The sequence below is a fragment of the Geotrypetes seraphini genome, chromosome 5 (assembly GCF_902459505.1).
Source record: "Geotrypetes seraphini chromosome 5, aGeoSer1.1, whole genome shotgun sequence".
NCBI lineage: Eukaryota > Metazoa > Chordata > Amphibia > Gymnophiona > Dermophiidae > Geotrypetes > Geotrypetes seraphini.
In genome coordinates this window covers 109,455,022-109,461,021 of record NC_047088.1, presented here as the reverse complement: position 1 = coordinate 109,461,021, position 6,000 = coordinate 109,455,022, and the positions used below count along the sequence as shown (strand labels likewise).

The window sequence follows — 6,000 nt, the reverse complement described above, 5'->3', positions numbered from 1 at the left end:
AGCTTCAGTTAACGAATTCCACTTTTGGGTGGAAAATCAGCATCAAACTTATTGCTATGCAGAGCCTTATAATGATGTTCATCAAGAAAGTGGTAAGTATTGCTCTTCTTTGGAACACTCATCTTCATTATACTGGGGTGACTGGATATAAGAAGGCCAAATCTGCTAAGTTAGTATAAATACTGGCTGAATCTGGTCCAAAACTGTCACTGTACCAAACTATGAAAGATCAACAGGAACTGAAGACCTTTGGATGATGTGCAATACAAGGACTGGAGATTCCAAAACCACACATGCAGTTCTAAAAGTAAAAATAAGAATTCATCATACTGGCACCAATAATCAAATACCACAAACAATCATCAAAAAAACTCAAACACCTGTCCAGCAAATCAGGTAAAATCAAATACCATCAAACAAGTTCAAATACCACCACACGTGATTTAATAAATTTTGCACACAGTGTAGAATCAACGCAAAGGCAAGGCAAAATAAAATTGCAGTGTAGAATCAACGCAAAGATTAAGTGAAATAAAATTGCAGAGGCAAGCAAAAGTCACAGTGGTTTGAACCAATTTGAAGGCAAGGCATAGGCAAATTGGAACAAAATTGGAAAAGCCCACCAAAATCACCAAATTCTTGACACTTTGTTGTGACTGCCCGAAAACATTTAATGAAAGCGAACTATAAAGCAACCAACGCCCAGCACATGACACAACTAATACAGTAAGTGTATTCAGGTAAAGCCCAGGCGAATGGATATCGCCCGGTATATAACACACTTCTAAGGGGTGTTGGGGCGGGAGCAAAAATGGGTGATTCTGAGAGGCAGGAGACCAGGTATGACGCTGGGCCTATTGGCACAAAAATAATAAGCGCCCCCAATATGCCTGCAGGCAAGATTCCTGCAGGCAGGGAAAAAAGACAGGCAAAGGATCATCAGCAGTAGCAAGCCCTCGGCAGACGACCTGCCAGCATAAGCTCTCTCCTAGTGAGGGGGCGAGCTGCTGGAGAGATGGAGCCAAGTGGGGCTGGCGATCTACCTCTGACCCCTCTGTGATCTAAAGGTAGATTGCGATCTACCTGTTGGACATGCCTGTTATATCCTGTTTGCCTTTAATTAAAAGTTTAATTTTCCGATTAATTCCGAATTTCTTCTTCCTTCATTAAATTCAGATTATTTTCCCCTTCTCTTTAGATTTTCTAGTTCTCAAAAAAAATTTTTTTTTTCTCTCCTTCTCTTCATACCTTCCCTATGTACTAACCCTACCTGCTTACTTTTTTTTTTTTTTTTATAAATTGTATTTTTTTTTCTTCCCCCTTTCCTACTGTTTCATGTGGATTGTTTACCCCAGTTTGTTTTTAATTTAAAGTAGTTAATTTTAATTACAATGTATTTGTGATTTTAGAAATTTAATTTTATTTCTTTGTAAAACGCTTTGTATTCTGAAAAGCGTTTAATCAAATAATATAATAAACTTGAAACTTGCTTTGCTGAGCCTGTCCTTGTCCTTTTGAGATTTCATCTTGCTAGCTTTTTCACAGTTTATATTTTTCCCATTCTCTTAGCCACCTTGGTTTCAATTGCTTACTCTGCCTTTCTGGAAAATAAGGGGATTATTCTCCCCCAATCTTCTGTTTTATGGAATCTGGGTATTATTTTTGGTTCCTCCTTATCAGTTTCTGCTGATATTTTCCATTTTTTTCCAACATTAATCTACCAGTTATCATTGTTTCTTTTCTGTTCCTCCTTGTTTGGGATATCAAGTATTGGGTATTAGAAGAACACTGCAAAGGTTTGCTGTTGTCTTCTGTAATCCACAATATTTGATTTTCTCTACTATTCCTTATCAAGATAATAGTTATGCTTCACCAAGATCTCCCAGGCCATTATTAGGGGGGGGGGAGTTACTAGGGAGTGTTTGGCCCCTAGGCATTGGCTTAAGGAGGGGTGCCCTGCTGCTGGATGAAATATGCACTTCCAATGCTGCACCAATGTGACCACTCTAGGTCTTGCTGGGTCTGTAAGAAAGAGATGGTAGCTACAAACTGGGGGTAATTGCATCATAGGGACAAAGAAGTTGAATATCAGCATATCTAAAAAAATAAACAAAGCCAAGTGATTGAATTTGTAAAGCAAGAGGGGTTAGAAAAAATTTTAAATAGTATAGGTCCAAGAATGAAAACCTGGCGAACATCAGGGATTAAGGACACAGGAGAGGAGACTGCCTGGAATCAATAAACTTGAAGGCCCAGATTCTCTAAAAGTGCGTCCCGATTTTAGGCAGCTGTAGGCGTCCTACAGCTGTCTAATCAGCCAATCGGGATGCACGTTTTTTAAAAAAACAAAATGCTCCCCAGGCAGGCCGCCTATATTGAAGGCGAGGCCCTGATTCTGTATAGGACGCCCGGGAGAGGCGTCCTATTCAGAATCGGCCTAAACTAAACCCCGATTCTGTAACCGGCGTCCATGTTACAGACGCGGGTTAGAGAATCGGGTTAGATTAGACACGGCCCGCTACACTTATCGCGGCAAGGAATCTCTCTGCCGCTATAAGTATAGCGGGCCGCGGCCTGTCCGATCGGATGCCCCCCCCCCCGACACTACCGACCGACCGCCCCCCCCCCCGACACTACCGACCGCCCCCCCCGACACTACTGATGCTGGCAGGAGAGTGTCCACTCCCTCCTGCCCGAAGACGGCACCCCCCCCCCTCCTGCCCGAAGACTGAACACCACCCCCCGGCGCTACCGATGCTGGCAGGAGAGTGCCCAATCCCTCCTGCCCGAAGACGGCACATCCCCCCCCCCTCCTGCCCGAAGACGGCACATCCCCCCCCTCCTGCCCGAAGACTGAACACCACCCCCCGGCGCTACCGATGCTGGCAGGAGAGTGCCCAATCCCTCCTGCCCGAAGACGGCACATCCCCCCCCCTCCTGCCCGAAGACGGCACACCACCCCCCGGCGCTAACAACCCCCAAACTAACCTGTTCTTCGGGCCAGACGGTTCTTTCCCGTCTAGCCGGTAAGCCCGCCTCGTCGAAATGAGGCGGGCTCGCCCCTTCCCGGCCCATCCCGCCGAAGCCTAAGGCCTGATTGGCCCAGGCTCTAGAAGCCTGGACCAATCAGGCCTTAGGCATAGCGGGTCCGCCCATCCCCACTTGGCCAATCAGACCTTAGATTTAGTGGGGATGGGCGGACCCGCTATGCCTAAGGCCTGATTGGTCCAGGCTTCTAGAGCCTGGGCCAATCAGGCCTTAGGCTTCGGCGGGATGGGCCGGGAAGGGGCGAGCCCGCCTCATTTCGACGAGGCGGGCTTACCGGCTAGACGGGAAAGAACCGTCTGGCCTGAAGAACAGGTTAGTTTGGGGGTTGTTAGCGCCGGGGGGTGGTGTGCAGTCTTCGGGCAGGAGGGGGGGGGTGCGCCGTCTTCGGGCAGGAGGGATTGGACACTCTCCTGCCAGCATCAGTAGTGGGGGGGCGGTCGGGGGGGGGGCGGTCGGTCGGTAGTGTCGGGGTGGGAGGGAGATCGGTAATGTCGGGGGGGGGGGGGGGCGGCGGCGGCATCCGATCGGACAGGCCGCGGCCCGCTATACTTATAGCGGCAGAGAGATCCCCTGCCGCGATAAGTATAGCAGCTGCATCTACTTACAATGTAGACCAGCATTTTGCTGGCCTACATTTTTAAGGTTTATTCCTCTACTAGGGAGACGCGTAGGGCCACCTAGGTTCGCCTAAGGCCCTTAGGCGAGCTTAGGCGTCTTGCGGGTCTCCCTAGGCTCCCGGAGGTGCCTTCAGGCCTGCCTGGGGAGCATTTTTTTTTTTTAAACGTGCATCCCGATTGGCTGATTAGACAGCTGTAAGACGCCTACAGCTGCCTAAAATCGGGACGCACTTTTTGAGAATCTGGGCCGAAATGTCCCACCAATGAGAGAGGGTTGAAACCAACAGTAAACACTGTCAGAGATATGAGATCAAAGAAGGCAGTGGATCAAAAAAGGTTTGGATAATGTCCTAAAAGAAAAATCCATAAGCCATTAGGATGGACTTTAGGAAATCCACTACTAATTCCTAGGATATGCAGCATAAAATCTGTTTTATTTTTTGGGATCTTGCCAGGTACTTGTGTCCTGGGTTGGCCAGTCTGGGGAAAGGATACTGGACTTGATGATCCTTTGGTCTGTCCCAGTATGGCAAATCTTATGTTCTTATGTAAAAGTTGCATCAGAGGAGGGCGCTAGAGAAGGAAAAGTTTGGGGTCAGTTGCTGGCGACCTTTGCTGTGAGTTTGAAAATAAGATGAGAGGAGAAGTGGGGAGTTTGCGTTTGAGGGAGAGGCACCAGCCAGATAGGGAGGAGAGAATGAGACATCCCAGACCATGTCAGACAACTGGGGAGGGGAAGAACCCAGTTGATAGTCATGTGTGAGAGCAGTCAAATGTGTGTGACTTGCCCTAGGGTTACCATATGGCTCCAGAAAAAGGACGGATTGAGTTATCCGGGTTTTACTTCCATTGCTTTCAATGGAAGTAAAGCCAGGATGTCATTGTCATCCTGCCATTGTATCGTGCGATGGTGCATCCGCATCTGGAGTACTGCGTCCAATATTGATCGCCATACCTTAAGAAGGACATGGCGTTACTCGAGAGGGTTCAGGGGAGAGCGACACATCTGAAAAAGGGGATGGAAAACCTTTCATACGCTGAGAGATTGGAGAAGCTGGGTCTCTTTTCCCTGGAAAAGAGGAGACTTAGAGGGGATATGATAGACATAAGATCATGACGGGCATAGAGAGAGTAGAGAGGGACAGATTCTTCAAACTTTCGAATAATAAAAGAACAAGAGGACATTCAGAAAAGTTCAAAGGGGACAGATTCAAAACGAATGCTAGGAAGTTCTTCTTTATCCAACGTGTGGTGGACACCTGGAATGCGCTTCCAGAGAGCGTAATAGGGCAGAGTACAGTACTGGGGTTCAAGAAAGGATTGGACAAATTCCTGCTGGAAAAGGGGATAGAGGGGTATAGATAGAGGACCTGTTGGGCTGCCGTGTGAGCGGACTGTTGGGCACGATGGATCTTGGGTCTGACCCAGCAGAGGCATTGCTTATGTTCTTATGTCTCTGTCTGCCCTCCTTATTGCCATTGCTTTCAGTGAAAGTAAAGCCCGGATGTCTTAATCCGTCTCCTTTTTCTGGAGCCATATTTCTTTTCCTTAATATTATATGGCAGCCCCCCTCAATATTTTTCCCATGGGCTTCCGATTTCTAACTATACCACTGCATACTTTGTGACTCCTTCTATGCTCCATCCAAACACCTCCACCAAACATGACTACACTGAATTACAGATAATTATGTACACGCCTACTTGTTGTAGTGCATACTTGTGCACTTGGGATAATTTTATAAAATGCCTTTAATGCATCAATACAGATGTACACATTTATTTATAGAATTTATATGCTAAGGAAAGTCAGACCCTATTTTCACCAAAAACACTTCGCAGTCCTAGTACAATCCATCATCCTCTCCAGATTGGATTATTGCAATTCTATCTACCTCAGCCTAACCAAGAAAAGCCTCCACAGACTTCAGCGGATTCAGAACGCCGCAGCTAAGCTTGTTTTCGCGAAAAGCAAATTTGATCACGTCTCACCACTCCTGTCTAAGCTCCATTGGCTCCCAGTAATCCCCAGGATCCACTTCAAATGTGCGTGTCTGGCCTACAAGATCCTACATGGCATCCTTCCTGCTGTTATCCCTCTATCCTGGAACTCCCCAACCCCTACTTCCTCCAGATCCTCCCAAATTTTTAAACTATCCTTCCCTTCCATAAAAGGTATTTCCCATGCAGGCAAACTTGGGTCATCCCTCCCCTTTAGAATCACTGAGATCTGGAATAACCTCACCTCCCCACTCCGAACCTCAAGCTCCCTCCAACTCTTCCGCAAACACCTAAAAACCTGGCTATTCTCAAAACTGTAATACTTCCCCCCTCTT

General features: G+C 47.1%; 1 protein-coding gene across 1 annotated transcript in view; it reads left to right on the top strand.

The window, feature by feature from the left end:
• The first annotated feature begins 3,311 nt into the window (after positions 1–3,311).
• Positions 3,312–6,000, top strand: part of LOC117360487 (breakpoint cluster region protein-like) — a 101,902-nt gene continuing 99,213 nt past the window's right edge. The window contains exon 1 of the mRNA XM_033944293.1: positions 3,312–3,360. The gene's annotated coding sequence lies outside the window, so the exon portion shown is untranslated. The remainder of the gene's footprint in view (positions 3,361–6,000) is intronic.